Genomic DNA, 20062 nt, shown 5'->3' with positions numbered 1-20062 from the left:
ATTGTTCTGTTGGAAAAGCAAGTTCCCTTGCCGGTCTAGGAATGGTAGAACGATGGGTTCGATGACGGTTTGGATGTACCGTGCACTATTCAGTGCCCCTCGACGATCACCAGAGGTGTACGGCCAGTGTAGGAGATCGCTCCCCACACCATGATGCCGGGTGTTGGCCCTGTGTGCCTCGGTCGTATGCAATCCTGATTGTGGCGCTCACCTGCACGGCGCCAAACACGCATACGACCGTCATTGGCACCAAGGTAGAAGCGACTCTCATCCCTCAAGACGACACGTCTCCATTCGTCCCTCCATTCACGCCTGTCGCGACACCACTGGAGGCGGGCTGCACGAGGTTGGGGCGTGAGCGTAAGACGGCCTAACGGTGTGCGGGACCGTAGCCCAGCTTCATGGAGACGGTTGCGAATGGTCCTCGCCGATACCCCAGGAGCAACAGTGTCCCTAATTTGCTGGGAAGTGGCGGTGCGGTCCCCTACGGCACTGCGTAGGATCCTACGGTCTTGGCGTGCATCCGTGCGTCGCTGCGGTCCGGTCCCAGGTCGACGGGCACGTGCACCTTCCGCCGACCACTGGCGACAACATCGATGTACTGTTGAGCAATTCGGTGGTACGTCCACCCGGCCTCCCGCATGCCCACAATACGCCCTCGCTCAAAGTCCGTTAACTGCACATACGGTTCATGTCCACGCTGTCGCGGCATGCTACCAGTGTTAAAGACTGCGATGGAGCTCCGTATCCCACGGCAAACTGGCTGACACTGATGGCGGCGGTGCACAAACGCTGCGCAGCTAGCGCCATTCGACGGCCAACACCGCGGTTCCTGGTGTGTCCGCTGTGCCGTGCGTGTGATCATTGCTTGTACAGCCCTCTCGCAGTGTCCGGAGCAAGTATGGTGGGTCTGACACACCGGTGTCAATATGTTCTTTTTCCATTTCCAGGAGTGTAAAAAAATTATGACAATTTCATTACTTTCCTGCAGCTAGCAAAACTAATCATTCATTTCACGTTAATAACAAATGGTACCCTGAAGTTCTGTTTTCACTGTCAATGTAAATTAGCTTCTCAATGTAATTAATACACTGAAGCGCCAAAGAAAATAGTATAGGCATGCATATTCAAATTTAGAGATAGGAAACAGGCAGAATTCGGTGCTGCGGTCTCAACGCCTATTTAAGACAATAAGTATCTAGGGCAGGGATTTTCCTGTACGACTATTTCACTAGTGTAACGTGACTATCAGGAATCCTGTAAAACATTATATCTCAGTCATCGCTGCAGCCAGAAAAAGATCCTGCAAGAACGGGACCAACGACGACTGAAGAGAATCATTCAATGTGACAGAAGTGCAACCCTTCCGCAAACTGCTGCAGAGTTCAATGCTGGGCCATTAGCAACTGTCAGGGAGCGAACTATTCAACGAAATATGGGCTTTCGGAGCCGAACTCCCCCTCGTGTACTCTTGATGTCTGCACCACACAGAGCTTTATGGCGCGACTGGGCCTGTCAACACCGACGTTGGACTGTTGATGAACGGAAACATGTTACCTGGTCGGACGAGTCTCGTTTCAAATTGTACCGAGCGGATGGGCGAGTGTGGGTATGGAGACAACCTCATGAATCCATGGAACCTGAATATCAGCAGAGGACTGTTCAATCTAGTGGAGGCTCTGTAATGGTGTGGGACGTGTGCAGTTGGAGTGATATAGGACCCCTGATACGTCTAAATACGACTCGGACAGGTGACACCGAAGCATCGTGTCTGATCACCTGCATCCATTAATGTCCATTGCGCATTTCGACGGACTTGGCCGTTCCAGCAGGACAAGGCGACACCCCACACATCCAGGATTGCTACGGAGTGGCTCCAAAAACACTCTTCTGAGTTTAAACCCTTCCACTGGCCACCAAACTCCCCAGACATGAACATTATGGAGAATATCTGGGATGCCTTGCAACGTGGTGCTCTGAAGAGATCTCCACCCCATCGTATTCTTATGGATTTATGCACAGTCTTCCAGGATTCATGACATGGATTCCCTCCAGGACTATTTCAGACATTATTCGAGTCCATCCCTCGTCGTGTTGCGGCATTTCTGCGTCCTCGTGGGGGCCCTACACGATATCAGGCAGGTGTACTAGTTTACTTGGCTCTTCAATGTATAAAAAAAACCACCCCCACTTCAGAAGTGGTTCTAACAGGTGACCGCGAAATAAACATTATGTCCTACATAGCTTCCGGTGTGTTAGTAAGTACCTATATGTTGTTGCAATGACCGTTCTTCTGAATACACAAAATTTTTTGAAAGCAACATAAATTAACACAATAGCATATGTGGATGGCAAGTATTTACCAGTAAACTCACGTAGAGAATCCATGAATCTACTTTGTATTGCTTTCAATTACGATTTTGATGTGTTTCCTTCGTTCTGTATAATATGTCTTGCTTCGGCGTCACAGGGTTTTTACATATTTCTGGAATATACAGCATGATTCATCCTTCTGAGATCAGTAATAGAAATCGACATGAGTTCAAAGACAAGAGAATAGTCTAAATGATTTCAACAGTAGAAAAGTAAGGAAGCAAGAATTCCAACAAAATGGTTCAAAATGGCTCAAAGCACTGTGGGGTTTAACATCTGAGGTCATCAGTCCCCTATACTTAAGCCTAACTAAGCTAAGGACATCACACACATCCATGTCCGAGGCAGGATTCGAACCTGCGACCGTAGCAGCAGCGCGGTTCCGGACTGAAGCGCCTAGAACCGCTCGGTCACAGCGGCCGGCGAGAATTCCAACACATAGTTCGACAGACCATTAAGGAAGATATTAATCACGAGGCCACAAATCAACTGAACAACTTAATAGGAAACCATACGATAGCTCAGTTTGCGTCGATGATGACTGAAGCGTTAGATCGGAATCAAACATGAAATTTACAGCACATGAAATCGCAGTTTTCAGAGACCAGCAAGGAGCCTATCGAACATATGAAAGATCTCTGACATGAATCTGTTCAAAAGAGAAGAAAACATCACTTGAAACGACAAACGATGAGCTTCGTATTTCATACAAGAAATAATTGAAATAGTCGTGTCTCAGCAACAGAAAAGAGGTAGAAGCAATGACAGACGAGTGAGTGAGATTCAGAGGAAAATCAAATTGATGAGGCCTCTTCTATAGATTGTTTCACGAGACCAGATAATCACAAAGATGCAACAGGACATCGGTGTGATGGAAAACAGCGTTGAAAGTGAAACTTACATTAGTCCTAGAAATGGGGGCCTGGGCATGCTGGGAATTGATATTCTGATGTCAAGATATGGACGTAGCAGGAATGTGAACCCTCAAGTGTTCATCATACATTTCAAGGTATGAGAATGTGTTTAAAACTAATGGGACCTTTGGTTTTTGAAAAATATTATTTATTTTCTTCTACATCATAGTTAACATCTTGTCCTTATTATACAAGGCGTTGCGGATTTAAGTGCAGACGTTTTTATTGTTGACTGAGGACAGCATACTAAACAATGTTAAATGAGTATTTTCTTCATTTGCAGACTAATAATTATAGCTGTTAGGAGTAGTATGTTTTTAAGTTGGTGAGCACCTCCAAGTACGTGCGACAAGAGCAAGCCATTCTAGCTCTTTTCCCCTGAGCAGCAGGTCAGGCGTTCAGAACGGTTAGTCCATGCTGACAGGCGTAGTCCACTTACAAGGAAACGTGCCCAACTTCAATTTACAATCTTGATGAGACTTGGCGGTATGGAAACAGGGATAAAAAATTCAATACGTATCTTTTTGTTTGTCCCAATTTCACTTTTAAGTAGTAAAACATACCCCTAAAGGTAATTTTGCATATTAAGTTTGGAGGGAATATGTTCGAAATGTTGATATATAAAAAATGTTTTTCATAGAAAAGTTGATACGCAACTACCGTTCTCAAACACTATACATTCAAATTTTGTGATAATTTGAAATTTCTCAAAAAACCACATCGCCATTAATTAATTTTTTAAAATAAAACCTTTTGTTATAACATAAATTAAAGAATCTTTAAAGCTACATACATCCATCTATAACAAAACTGATTGCTGAAATACTATTTATGGAAAATACGCTTTACGGAGTGTGCTGTCACACTATTATAACATAACCAACTAAAATATCGAAACATTCATTATTAGTCTATTTATTTATTTTACTTATGTTTGTTTTCTGTTTAAAGTTGGTATTTTATGTTTTACATTTTTGTAGCTCACCGTTTCACATGTGTGTATTTCTTTGATCTGAAATAAGTAACTCACTATCAGTAAACAAAATCGTTACAGTAACGACAATCAGCATGTGCTTAAAACATAACGTTCTCTTACGCTATGCGCATAAAATGAACGAAATTTCTTCACATAATATACACGTCGGAGAACGTAATATAAAACATTATACGGTGGCATTTCAAAGTGTTGTTGTGATCCTCTAAATATCCTGATTTGTACCAGGCATATTTCAGTAGGTTGGCAAGCCTTGACGAAAAGAATTGATTATGTACTAGAGATTGCAGCTTCTTTTCAAATGGAGACTGACACCAAAATCATTCAGAAGAACTAGATTTGAAAATCTTCTCACAAATTTCTTCCAACTTCGAAACCAGTATACATCTCACATGTGACTACGTAGGCTTTCCCAGCGTAATAAGTCTTGAAAGTCTCTTTGGGTTTGTTGCCAGATCCTAAAATCAACTTAACTCGATATTTGCACGATCCAACTGGTCGCCATCTTCAGGAAAACGCTGCTTCTGCTGATGAGTCCCGCTGGAAACTGACACCAGGCTGCAAATAGACGTCCTATGTAGGCCACCGTTCAGTACACAGCGCATGCGCCGCCCATCACGGTTGCTGGGAGGTGACGCCGCCCTTAGTAGAACACTGCTGGCAACGATATATCGCACCAGGGCCGCGCCGAAGAACGTTCAATTTTAATGCGAGCTAATACAGGATTCCACGTCTTACTAAGAGGAAACCCATTGTCTCTGTTGATTAAATTATTCGCCAACTTAATTTCAATCGCCTCTTTATAGACACTGTTCCAAAAAGCGAAAATGTTCGATACATCTCACAACTCTACCTGTGCCATCGAACGCTTTAGGACCAGAGAACAAACAGGTGTTTTGTCCTCAGGTACGAAACTCAATACGGTTCTTTCACACTGCCAGCCCTGAGAATCTATCAATAACAGGGATTTTCCTCTCTAACTGGAAAAGAAAATTTCTATCGAATTTTTTTGACGTGGTTACGCGTTTGTTTACCAGATCTCGATGCAGTCACATTTGGGGCTTCAAAAAGAGATCCTCGGTCAAAATCCACCTGTAGTATCACTTAAAACTATGAAAAGATGAGTGGTAATTGAGAAAAAACTTTTTTGACCATTATATCCGAATATGACAAAGCTGTTTATTTAGTGATTCGAGTTGACTCGACGGCACAGGTACAGACGTGGTATGTATATAGCTTTCGATGTTGGAAGAACCTTGTGAGAATATTTGCGAATACAATTCTGCTGAATGATTTTGATGTTAATCTCCTCTTGAGAAACATTATAATTAAGCTGCAGTCACTAGTACATAATCAATTCTTCTCACCACGGCTTACCAATGCACAGAAACATGTCTCACACAAATCATGATATTTAGAGGAACATCTGCCACAACTTGAAATGCAGATGAATTTTATTTTATATTGTGCTCTGTCGTGTCCATTATATGAGGAAATTTAGTTCATTTTACATACATGGGTAAGAAAACGTTATGTTTTAAGTATTTATTTACAGATTATCATTACTGTAATGATATTGTATCATATGAAAGAGTTACCTCTTGTTTTCAATTGATGAAATACACTTAAGTGAAATGGCAAACCAAAAAACAAAAAATTAATCTGAAACATAAAATAGCAATTTGAAATAAAAACCAAACATAAGTAAATTAAATAACTAGACTAATAATGAATGTTTAGAGATTTCAATATTTAATGTTGAAAATACTGTGACACGTTGTGCACAGCGTATTTTCCAAAATCGGTATTTCAGAAATCAATTTTATTACACATTGACACATGTAGCTCGATAGCTTCTTCAATTTATACGTAAGTATTCATTTTTCAATATTATTTAATGGTGGTGGGGCATTTTGCAAGCTTTCAAATTATTACAAAGTTCGATTACGTAGGTTCCAGGAAGGTTAATTACACATCAACTATTACATGAGAAACGTTTTTGTATACCATCGTTTGGAAAATATTCATCCAAACATAACACGCCAAATTACCTTCCGTTTTCCCGACAAAAAGTGAAACTGAGCACAAACCATAAAGTACGTATTGCATTATTTTGCCCTCTTTACACACCAGCCAAGATTCATCAACGTCGTTTATTTACACTAGGGAATATTTCCTTCTTAGTACAGAAAAAGTCTGGTAGTAAATTATGTGACGTATTTGGTGACAAACTCACTGTAATAGGTGCGTATTAAGGTACCTACACTACTGGCCATTAAAATTGCTACACCAAGAAGAAATGTAAATGATAAACGAGTATTCATTGGACAAATATATTACACTAGAACTGACATGTGATTACATTTTGAAGAAATTTGGGTGCATAGAGCCTGAGAAATCAGCACTCAGAACAACCACATCTGGCCGTAAAACGGCCTTGATACGCCTGGGCATTGAGTCAAACAGAGCTTGGATGGCGTGTACAGGTACAGCTGCCCATGCAACTTCAACACGAGATCACAGTTCATCACGAGCAGTGACTGGCATATTGTGACGAGCCAGTTGCTCGGCCACTGTTGACCAGGCGTTTTCAATTGGTGAGAAATCTGGAGAATGTGCTGGCCAGGGCAGCAGTCAAACATTTTCTGTATCCAGAAAGGCCCGTACAGGACCTGCAATATGCGGTTGTGCACTCTCCTGCTGAAACGTAGGGTTTCGCAGGGATCGAATGAAGGGCAGAACCACGGATCGCAACACATCTGAATTGTTCGCTGTTCAAACTGTGGTCAATGCGAACAAGAGGTGACCGAGACACGTAACCAATGGCACCCCATACCATCACGCCGGGTATGGCGATGACAAATACACGCTTACTATATGCGTTCAACTCGATGTCGCCAAACACGGATGTGACAATCAATTTTGCGTGAAACAGAACCTGGATTCGTCCGAAAAAATGACGTTTTGCCATTCGTGTACCCAGGTTGGGCATTGAGTATACCATCGCAGACGCTCCTGTCTGTGATGCAGCATCAAGGGTAACCGCAGCCATGGTCACCGAGCTGATAGTCCATGCTGTTGCAAACGTCGTCGAACTGTTCGTGCAGATGGTTGTTATCTTGCAAACGTCCCCATCTGTTGACTCAGGGATCGAGACGTGATTGCACGATCCGTTACAGCCATGGGGATAAGACGCCTGTCATCTCGAATGCTCGTGATACGAGGCCGTTGGGATCCAGCACGGCGTTCCGTATTACCCTCCTGAACCTACCGATTCCATATTCTGCTAACAGTCATTGGATCTCGACCAACGCTAGCAGCAATGTCGCGATATGATGAACCGCAATCGCGTCAGGCTACAATCCGACCGTTATCAAAGTCGGAAACGCGATGGTACACATTTCTCCCTCTTACACGAGGCATCATAACAACGTTTTACCAGGCAACGCCGGTCAACCGCTGTTTGTGTATGAGAAATCGGTTGGAAAGTTTCCTCATGTCAGCACGTTGTAGGTGACGCCACCGACGCCAACCTTGTGTGAATGCTCTGAAAAACTAATCAGTTGCATATCACAGCATCTTCTTCCTGTCGGTGAAATTTCGCGTCTGTAGGACGTCATCTTCGCGGTGTAGCATTTTTAATGGCCAGTAGTGTATTTCCGAAATATCTGCGCTTTCACACCTAACACACTGAATAGCATACACATACGCCAGCGCTTTTTACAGTTCCAAAACAGTTTTGGAAGTAGCTTTTTGTTTAGATTTTAGAGATTTTAATCTCATCTATGCTTGTAAAACAACGGCCCTCTAATAGTCCCTTTATTTTCGGAAACAGAAAATAGCGACAGGTGGGTCATCTCAGACGAATATGGAGGCTGAGCGGTCAGCTGTAATGTTCTCCAAGCGTTAGCAGATTTCGCGACTGTGTGTTTTCGCTCAGTAGCACGGGGACGATTTTATCGCATCTTAATAGACACTGTGATTACAATAAAACCTCTCTGTAATTTTATTAGCTATGTAATTTTAAATGAATCAGACCGGCAACCTTTCTTTCTCTCTCTTCTTAATCAGCCACTGTCCGGTACGTTCGCAATAATTGTGTTACGTAAAGACTTTTTTCGTACTCATTTTGCGTAATAATAATTATTTAATTTCATTCTGTTTATCATTATGACTAATCATACCTTTTTTCCTCAGCTTTTTTCATGAATTTGATAAGTAAATGTGGCTTACTTTCTCTGGGGATGTCTGCTGGTGAATGAATGCATATTAGCAGCACCAACCAGTGTAATAGGATTGGTTTGCTTTCACAATAGAACCTGCGTCTAAAATTTCACCTTTTGCAAAACGAAGTCCGATAGCTTTTGGCCGTAAATCACGTCCCAAAATCTTACTCGCCAACAGACAATCCCGGTAGAGAAGCCTAGCTAAAAAATATGGTGGTAATTAAATTTCAAAATTTCAATATTTAATTTCAATAAGATAAAAAAAATATATAAAAAAATAAAATTAAAAACACCACCATAAAACTGCTTCCTTAGTACAGTATATATGTATTATTGTATATTTGGTATCTAAACGACAACTCGAGACGTTGCTGAAGCTCAGTAAGAAAGGAGGTAAGGACATTACTGTTTTCCTTTTCCCTGGTGTGCAAAACTCAGTTAGGGCTTGTTAAATCCTAAAAAACGTTGATCAAAATAGCTTGCAAATGTTTGGGGAACTTTGCAAAACGTACTTTCGGCAAGATGGCAGCCTTCTAAAACGACTGAGAATCATCGCTAGATTGTTTTATTGGAAATCGCTATGCATTAACAGAAATTCTTACTAAATAACGTTTGCCGTATGTAACATGAGGATAATTAACGGTCAATTTTATTAAATCCAGTGCGGTGTACTTTTTTACATTCATGGGCAAAGTCGGTGGAAACATTAAAATGGCTACACCACCCGCAGTACAATCAGAAGTAGACGCTGACGAGTAATATATGGTGAGTCTTGAAACTCAAAATAATGAATCATCGGCGGGTGAAAATGTACCTACGGCCGGACATACTGAAGAACCCACACAAGACTGAATGAGTACCTACTAATTTCGCGAAACTGTTCACATTTTTCAGAGAACAAATGCAAGGTTTACATCGCACTGTTCATGAACAAAATGCACACTTTATAGAAGTTCAGACAAAAGTATCAGAGAGTTTAGATGCGAAACTGCAAACTGCAGCCACTGAAATCAAAACTAGTATGAGTGGTAGTTTAGAATAGAAAACTTCAAATTGCGGCCACCGAAATTCAAAATTATATAACAACATTAGTGAACGAAATTGGAACGCTATAGCACATCAGATACAAGAAAACGTCGTCGCACAAATTCGTGACGACCTTGATAGAAAATTCAATAAAATTGAATAACATTAGTGATAAATTCGACGAAATGCGAGAAACATACAAACACTTGCCCGAAGCTGTCAATGATATAACCAAGCAGGTCGCGCAAGTTAATTCAGCACAAAGTACATTAGAAAATTCTGTGCAGCAAATAGCTACACAGGTACAGGTACTCGCTATCGAACAGGAGAAATCTGTAGAAGCAAAGTTTATAGAGAAAGGCAATCGGTTTAATCTTTGTAAGTAGGCTGTTTAGGTTTTTTTATTGGTAACGCCACCGCCACGTAGCGCTCTGTATAAAAATTACTGGCTGTGCAGTGTGCAATCTGTGGCTGGTTCGCATTGTTGTCTGCCATTGTAGTGTTGGGCAGTGGCAGCTGTATGCTAACAGCGCGTAGCGTTGCGCAGTTGGAGGTGAGCCGCCAGCAGTGGTGGACGTGGGGAGAGAGATGGCGGAGTTTTGTAATTTGTAAGACTGGATGTCATGAACTATAATATATATTTTGGCTATTAAGGTAAATACACTGTTTGTTCTCTATTAAAATCTTTCATTTGCTAACTATACCTATCAGTAGTTAGTGCCTTCCGTAGTTAGAATCTTTTATTTAGCTGGCAGTAGTGGTGCTCGCTGTATTGCAGTAGTTCGAGTAACGAAGATTTTTTGTGAGGTAAGTGATGTGTGAAAGGTATAGGTTAATGTTAGTCAGGGCCATTCTTTTGTAGGGATTATTGAAAGTCAGATTGCGTTGCGCTAAAAATATTGTGTGTCAGTTTAAGCACAGTCGTGTATAAATTTTTCAAAGGGGACGTTTCATCTTGACTTTGTAAACTGGTTGAACATGAAAGGACCAATTTCAAAAACGTTTACGGAACGAACTGCCTGTAACCGTAAAGAAAGCGACAAACGAAGCTTTGTCTACAGCAAACATGTTACGTCAAAACACCGAACAGGTTTCTGAATGGAAACAGACACTTACACAAGAAGTACACACGTCAAAAAGGAATCTGGTAGCGATAAAAAACGCTGTAGGCGAGGCTGATTTACGTGTCAGTCAGTTGCCAAAGGCGCAGTCTGCGATATGAAGAGCACCAACATGTGTCAGCTGTTCGGCAACAGTGCCCAGCACGCAAACCGTTCACGTAGCTTGTGGACAGGGGGCGGCCAGTTCTCTTTCTAATATACTTGTGGAAGAGCGTTTACTAAAATACAGACAATTCCAGTTTTACACCTGATCGCAAAACACCACACCCTGTCGTTTTTATCAAAAGCTTCCGTGGTATACTACCAAAGTCACGGAATGATAAACAGAAAATACAGTTTGTCACTACCCATATCAAGGTAATGAAGCTTTAGGAGTGAGTGAAATAATAGATTATTGCTATACTTACGAAGAATTCGAGAAAGCGTTTCTAGAATAAGTATTGGTCAGCAAAAACATAAGAACGTTTAAGGGGTGAGGTATATAATCCCGAGATGTACAATAGTTAAGCAGGTACACTGCGTAAATATTTGGAGAAGTGTATAAATACCCGATGTTATTCAATCTGTATATTGAGCAAGCAGTAAAGGAAACAAAAGAAAAATTTGGAGTAGGTATTACAATCGAGGGAGAAGAAATAAAAACTTTGAGGTTTGCCGATGACATTGTAATTTTGTCAGAGACAGCAAAGGACTTGGAAGAACAGTTGAATGGAATGGACAGTGTCTTGAAAGGAGGATATAAGATGAACATCAACAAAAGCAAAACAAGGATAATGGAATATAGTCGAATAAAGTCGGGTGATGCTGAGGGAATTAGATTAGCAAATGAGACACTTAAAGTAGTAAAGGAGTTTTGTTATTTGGGGAGCAAAATAACTGATGATGGTCGAAGTAGAGAGGATATCAAATGTAGACTGGCAATGACAATGAAAGCGTTTCTGAAGAAGAGAAATCTGTTGAGTATAGATTTAAATGTCAGGAAGTCGTTTCTGAAAGTATTTGTATGGAGTGTAGCTATGTATGGAAGTGAAACATGCACAATAAATAGTTTGTACTATTTAGCTTTCGAAATGTGCTGCTACAGAAGAATGTTGAAGATTAGGTGGGTAGATCACGTAACTAATGAGGAGGTACTGAATAGGATTGGGGAGAAGAGAAGTTTGTGGAACAACTTGACTAGAAGAAGGGATCGGCTGGTGGGACATGTCATGAGGCATCAAGGGATCACAAATTTAGCATTGGAGGGCACCGTGGAGGGTAAAAATCGTAGAGGGAGACCAAGAGATGAATACACTAAGCAGATTCAGAAGGTTGTAGGTTGCAGTAGGTACTGGGAGATGAAGGAGCTTGCACAGGATAGGGTAGCATGGAGAGCTGCATCAAGCCAGTCTAAGGGCTGAAGACCACATGAACAACAACATAAATAAGACGAAATACTGGGATGAACCAATGTCCAAACAAGAAGTCATACGGCTTTTAAAATGAAAATTACCGTTAAAAATAAAAGAAAAACTAATTCATGTACCAGATTCAAATGTAGAACTTTTCGTGCCAACGCTTGATTCTATTAAGCTGTTGCATGAAGAAGAGAAGTTGATGGAGGACAGTAATACCCAAGTATCGAATAACAACAATATTAAGTATTACTAATATCACAATAAAAACGGTAATGGTAAAAAATATAGGAATAATTTGCCTCAATCTTACAATGGTAATAATAACCTAGGACCAAGGGATGGAAGAAATTCTCCTCCTTTTAATAAGAGCCGTACGCAGGTATCATCCAGGGTACGTTAATTACAATAGTAATAACAGTAATCAACCAAACCGCTGGCAACCGATGCCACAGCAGTCAAACAGTAATTGGCACCCTAACACAGGAACCAATACGCAATCAGCTGGCTCTCCTGCACCACGAGCACAGTGCCGCTGAACACAATAATTCTGGACAATAACTGGAGGCAACAACCACCAGTAGGAATTATAGAAGTGGTAAGCAACACTGCACCCAGCACTTCAGAGGCGTTAAGCTAAATGCGATCTCATACAGCTCTCACGTGGCGGTAGTGGAAGATGTAGGGGGCAAATGTCGTGAGAGGGTGTGTTTAATACGATATAATCAGGAAAAAAATCTGAGTGATGAGCTTTGCGAAGAAAACCATTTGTGTAAACTAACAGAAAAGGAAACAGTCCAAGTTTCATTTCAAGCAGTAGTAGGTGGAATACCAACCACAGTTACTGTTGACATGGGAGCGGCTACAAATTGTATGGCTTTAGAATCCTATAATAAGATTTGTGAACTCCAAATACCAAATACGCTGCCAATACATAATTGTACGATCAGCGGTGCGCTTGGAAATAAGTCAAAGGGAGTACGTATGCAGACTCATGCATTAGTTGAGGCAGGTAATGGAGCTACAGAGAGCACATTCCTGGTTTGTGAAGGCTTATCAGTGAGCTGTATATGGGGTGTAAATTTCCTTCAAGAAAGACATGCAGTAATTGGCCTTTATTGTGGCAAATGTGTATTAAAAGTGAATGGGAATGGGACAGCCCTACCACTCATTAACAGCAAGCCGGTTCACAGTAAGTTATGTCAAGGAGTCCGAATCGAATACATAAAACCAGAGGTAATTCCATTTGACAATCAGTTTCCTATGTTGACTGATCAAACACAGCACAATCAACAGGAATTTGATGTACAGCCTTGCAGACAGGAAATACGAAGCAAAATTTATGAACCAGTTTATTTAAACATTGTACAACAAAACGAAGTGATTGACCTTTTAAACAAATGTATACTGTTTCTGATGAAAAGACCGGCATAATTAAAGGATATGTGTATACAATGCAAGAAAAGCCTCACGAAACATTTTGCCACTCTACCTGTAGTCCCGTGAGCCAACAGAGCAGCTGTACCAAATGAAATCCATCGCATATTGCAGCAAGATATAAAGAAATATTTTGCTGAGTAAACATTGCCTAGAGTGCATGCACCTATGTAAATATTTTGAGACTTTGTAAATATGTTGGTGTGTAAGATATTTCACAGTGTACATAGTAGTCTCAAGACAAATTTATTTTCCTCATGAGCATAAATAGGTCTTAAGTTAACCTTTTGCTGAACAACAATCTTTCACATTAGTAGTAGCAGTTCAGAAATCATTTTTAATTAAAGTCATTTCATTAACATTATGAAGAGAAAAGTTCAAATGTGTGTGACTTCCTAAGGGACCAAACTGCTAAGGCCATCGGTCCCTAGACTTACACACTACTTAAACTAACTTATTCTAAAAACAACACACACATCCACGCCCGAGGGAGGACTCGAACCTCCGGCGGCAGGGGCCGCGCAATCCGATTCATCGCGCCTCAAACCGCACGGCCACTCCGCGCGGCCAAGAGAAAAGTAAGAAACTTATTTTGTTGTAATCTTAGTAACATTTTCATGGATCCAATTATTCCATTTCTTCTGCAATGCAATTCTAAGTAAATAACGTGTGGCAGAAGTCGTACAGAAGATAAAGTTTTTCTATTAGTAGATTTTAAGTTTTGTCCAGATGCAATGGTTAGTAGGATAAAATAATTTTCTGTTTATGTCTAGCATGTATTTTGTAAACATAAACAGCAAGCTATTGTGGATTGTGTTTTAAAGTTAAGTGATGAAACTATTGAGATTTTAGTCCGATAGTAGCGAAATGGCAACATTAAGCCATAAGCAGATTCGAATTCTGCACTAATTCTCGCGACAATTTCAACGGTACACACCAGTTTGAGTGAGGTAAAAACATTCAGTGATGTCCTTTGCTCCAGTAGTACTGAATAAACTCTCATTACATACTGACAAAACTAGGCTTCACTATCGTAAACAGTCACACAAAGAAATTAATGTCGCAAAGAATTGTAAGAGGAAAAAGAAAGTTATAGAACATAAACATTACGTAAGTGATACAGTTGGTACCAACAACAGAGTACATAAGCTGTGGGATTTTTCTTTGAGCACATTTGTAAGTAACATGACTCTGACATGGCCTGAGTAATAAGTTGTCAATGGGTAAACAAAAACCTCAGTTGTGAACTAGTGCACGGAAATTTGCATTTCACGGGACTATTGCCGTTTCAAATATACCGGTCATTTTTGAAACACCCTGTATATATATAGTCGCGAATAATGAGTATCGTGGGCAAGGGCACTATGAATATGGTGTGGGACAGTAAGTTGCGTATGTGCGTCTCACGGAAGGCGTGCCAGAAGATACGTCCCTGCAGTCTCGCTGTCTTATGTGTCCTCGGTGGCTCAGATGGATACAGCGCCTGCCATGTAAGCAGGAGGTCCCGCGTTCGAGTCCCAGTTGGGGCACACATTTTCAACTGTCCCCGATAACTTATATCAACGCTTGTATGCAGCTAGGGGTATTAATTTCATTGTAGCTAATAGTCCATATTGATAGTTAGAGCTACTATCAACAAATCATAGTGCATAGTCCCGTCAAATTCGAATAACACAATGAGCATAACCAACTGTGAACGCACTTCTCGGGATTTTTAGGTCTTGGCGATCCAGAATGCTGCCACTGGGAAGATGAACCTCAGTCTCGACGCCGTACCCATAAACTCATATTTCATCACTTGTTGTGGTATTTTTCAAAATTTCTGGGTCGCTGTTGACTTCATCTAGCGACTCCTCAGCAATTCGCATTCGCCGCTGTTTTCGTTCGAAATTCGATATTATTGGAACAAATTTTGCTGCCACACATATTATACCCAACCCATCAGAAAAATTTCATGGCATGAGCCATTTGCTTTGCCAACATCAACAGCTACTGTGACTGTTATTCGACAGTCTTCCGTAATCAGTTCTTTTATTCCTTCAAGATTTCCTCTGTTCAGAATGTCCTGGAGCATCTTGACACTTCGTCGTCGTCAACGCCCTCATGGCCTTCTTTGAAACGCTTATTTGCTTGCTGTCAAATCAACGTTTCATGGCCACCACACAGTCCTCTTTGCAATTAACAGTTTCGTTTCGAAAGTGCTATGCAAAGCAGTGCCATGCGTCTTTCAAAACCGCACTTTCATTCCCACAGTTATCACAGTCCTGGCCGATACTGGAAGTGAAGTTGGTATATGCTTCGCAATAGAAAAGAAACTCAGGTCCATAGAGATAAAAACTCAAACTGCATGCGAGATTGGTCGGACAATGTTCACTCTCAAGGGCATGTGTATACTGATAATAGTTCACTATCAAGAACAGGCGTATACTGATAACTGTGTCCTTCTATCCACCACCAGACAATCCCTCACAGGCAAAAAGCAACTAAAACCAGTACAAGGACTTACAAGTGCAGTAAAAGAACTAAAGAGGCAATGGTAGGACATTTTATGGATGAATCCGAAACATTTGCAATGGGAAAGAACATACACAGGAATTGTGACTCAAATTTAGAAGAATAGGCTGCAAGCCAATGGACGGATTCGCACCCTGTAGAACTATTAAAAGTGTAATACAGAGCATAGGGCCATAGATAGGGAGAGAGAGAATGAAATGCGATTGTCTCTGAAGAGGACAACGGTCGAAGCCTGAAATGGTTACCGCAACAGAACCTTGATTAAAAATAGCTCAAAAAATTATAGAAAGTCTAATCACACGTAAAGGCTGTCAGCGGCACCAAATCTGGTTTTCATTCATTCATAGATGACAATGGAACTGAAACTAGTACAATAAATCAAAAATTGAACTGCTGTACTCTGTTTTCAAATTGTCCTTTACAAAGACGAATCCATCCTGCAGGTTTAAGTGACATCGATACGTCGGTGGTGCTCAGGAACAGCTTAAAAAACTAGCTAAAACTGACCAAATCTCTGTCACATTCCATATAGAAGTTGCAGACGAGTTAGTCCCCACGATAAAATATCTGAGTCCATGTAAATTCGATATTATTGGAACAAATGTCTGTCTCATGACGTGCCCACTACAACAATTTTCGACATGTTTTAATAAAATCGAGAGGCATGCCCAATATTATATTTTAAAGTTTAGTTTCTTAGCTGATTCTGTGACTGCTTCATTGACTTTTTTCATGTAAGGTTCTTCACTCACAAATGAAACTATCGATACTTATCGGTAGCAGAGCTTCCACAATGTGAAATTAGGCTTGATTATTTCACAATATACCCCTAGAATTCCAAACATAAACATATATGGCTCAGATTCTACTAGCACAGGATGCAACAAGCCGATATTAATGACGTTTTAATAAAGTTACTCAAATATTGCAAAAGGTGAAAACGAAACATTTTTCATACGTTAGCAGTGTAAATATTTACAGTACATATGCACCTCCCTTCTTGTGTTGATTAACAATAATTTCCTCTGATTACTATTTCACAAAGAGTCATGGTCATTACTCTGTATTCTGCTGTCCTTTTCTCTATCACAAGTTCATCGTAGCGTTCATCCACTCATGTATAATGTTGGTAGCCTTTCACCTAAGCAAGTCACCATCAATTTGTCTTACAAAATATATCCGTAGTATTAGTACAAAGAACCAGATTCCCCTGTAGCATGACAAGAACCACATAATAAAACAAATGACTGTAATCGAAGTGTGCAAATTGGTAGACAAGCGAATTAAATAATTGGAAGCGTAATTTATTAGCAGTAAACTACTTAACTGACAGCAACAAAGAGACCACTACATCAATTATTAGTCTAAAACGTGTCTCAGGTATGATGCTAGGTAGTCTCAGATAAATCATAATTACCTAGCACAATGTTAGGTTTATAGCTGTTGTTAAATTTTCATGTCGCCACCTATAACTTTAGTCTTCATCGTGTAATATTCAGATTTCTTTATATTAGTATGTCGTGTCATTTGCTGCCCAAACCTAAATTCCATTTAAAAATTGCAGTCTCATATGTATGTTATTGACATGTTCAGGTTCCTAGCACATTTTCAGGTGGCAAAGAGTGGCCATATCAATATTATTTACCTAAGGCAGCAAAGGTTCCGAGTTCGAGTCTCTTCCAGCATTCAGCTTCAATCTACCAGGAAGTTTTTCCTGCCATTTTCCCCCAGGTCGCCATGGGATGACAGCACTCTCTGGTGACAGTACTGTGTACTAGGTTAGTTGGACTCTGGACCTCATGGTAAAAACACAGTGGTTGGAGTTACTGCCTCAAATTGTTTAATTTAACACTGACTGCAAAATAAACACTTACATCCATGCTTTCCAGCAGCCCAGCACAGGCTGAGACCTTTCCCACCAATTCCTAGGAAGAGGTGGCGGTCAGCTGACTTAGGTTAGTGAAGGTAGCCCAAGGGACCTCTCTTCCCGCCATTTTCTTAGATTAGTGGCGGTAGCTGAAGTGCCCTTTTTCCCCACCATTTTCTTGGCGGGTGGTGAGGGAGGGAAGGGAGGTGAGGGCAACATGGGGCCGTACTTTGGTTCAAATGGCTCTGAGCACTATGGGACTTAACATCTATGGTCGTCAGTCTCCTAGAACTTAGAACTGCGTAAACCTAAATAACCTAAGGACATCACACAACACCAAGTCATCACGAGGCAGAGAAAATCTCTGACCCCGCCGGGAATCGGACCCGGGAACCCGGGCGTGGGAAGCGAGAACGCTACCGCACGACCACGAGCTGCGCACGGGCCGTACGTTCTTTGTCCCCCTACTGTCCTCTGTATGATTGGAAAGTAGGAGATGTACTGGCGATAGTAAAGCTGTGAAGACATATTGGAAACCGTCATTTGGTAATTCGGTTGGTAGAGCACTTTTCAATGGCACTTTTTCATGCTGAGCCTTTATTAGCGGAAAACATAATTCTAAGTAAAAAAAAAAGATATAATTTAAGCCATAGATGTAGTCCACGGCTATTTGAATATTGTCTGCAGCTACTGGAAACATTTGAAGATTTTTGATCGGCATACCATTGGCGAAAGAGGAAGAGTCACGTTTTGTTTTCTAGGTCTTGTCCAGTTCGGAAATATGTAACACACCGCCATTAATATTACATTATTTCGTTATTTTATTCACGAGTTGCAAGCAAATGGCACTCATAATCACATAACGTAAGTGTACTTTTAATTGTGTTTTTATTTCAGAATATATTGTAATTATTAACCAATGTATGTTTTATTTTGTGTTTTTAGTCATTGGCAGATTGTTGGGTGACTTGGCATGTCAAAAGGTTCCGTACTTTTAAGCAAAAATTCGTCCAGCTTGATCCACCGTCGTCTTCGGCTGCTGCTTGATAACGAAGTCCGATTTAGGAGAAGTCACAGAGGGAAGAAACACGGTTAAAAAAAATACATGTACGGACCTTTAACGAAAATGCCACACTCAAGCGCCGGGAGTTTGTAATTTTTTTTAACTCATTACTGTACTTCATTGTATGGGATCGGCCCAGTTAAGAATCAGCAAAAAAAAGAAAAAAAAGTTAAATAAGTGGCGACTTCGATTCCGGATGCATTGTTATATGTGCTATATTGTCTTCCTTTTGTTATATGGTTATTGGAACTACATACGGGATACGAGGCCGGAATACATTAAAGTAAGACAAATTACTGGATTTTATGTTAATACATGAAATTGCGCTGCTATCGCGGATACAAGGTAAGCATCTTTACATCAGCAATCTTGCCAAGCACTTTGTATTATAGTAGCTTTTTAGGTAGATCGACACTCATGTTCATAAATTAATGAAACAACGCTCTGATGGGCTGTTTGCGGGTTAAAATCACCTCGGGATATGACCGTGCGGTGCATCTGACCTGCGGTCGTCGCGCGGTGCCGCTGGCAGCAGTTCATATAAGCAGAGGTGTGTTGGTGCATGTCAGTGTGCGGTGCAGCGAGTGTGTGCAGTCGTTTTCAGACGTGCTAATGGCGACTGTGTATTGAAAATGGGTCAAAGAGCACATATTGATGACGTTATGAGGGGTAGAATACTAGGGCGACTGGAGGCTGGTCAAACACAGCAGGTCATAGCACAGGCCCTCCGTGTGTCACAAAGTGCCCGCAGACGTCCACGGAATACTGCAGATAGCCTTGCTCGGGACCTTACCGCAGCCATTGGAACTGTTGTCTCCAGACACAGTCTACAGACGACTGAACAGACTTGGTTTATTCGCCCGGAGATCTGCAAGATGCATTCCACTGACCCCTGGTCACAGGAGAGCCCGTAAAGCCTGGTTTCAATAAACAGTACATGGTCATTGGAACAGTGGTCCTAGGTTACGTTCAGGGACGAGTCCAGGTATAGTCTGAATAGTGATTCTCGCCGGTTTTCATCTGGTATGTACCAGGAACCAGATACCAACCCCTTAATGTCCTGTAAAGGGACCTATGTAGAGGCCGTGGTTTGATGGTGTGGGGTGGGATTATGATTGGTGCACGTACATATG

Source organism: Schistocerca gregaria, chromosome 1 (assembly GCF_023897955.1).
Source record: "Schistocerca gregaria isolate iqSchGreg1 chromosome 1, iqSchGreg1.2, whole genome shotgun sequence".
NCBI classification, from domain to species: Eukaryota; Metazoa; Arthropoda; class Insecta; order Orthoptera; family Acrididae; genus Schistocerca; species Schistocerca gregaria.
The sequence above is the reverse complement of the archived record's forward strand: the minus strand, read 5'-3'. Positions refer to the sequence as shown.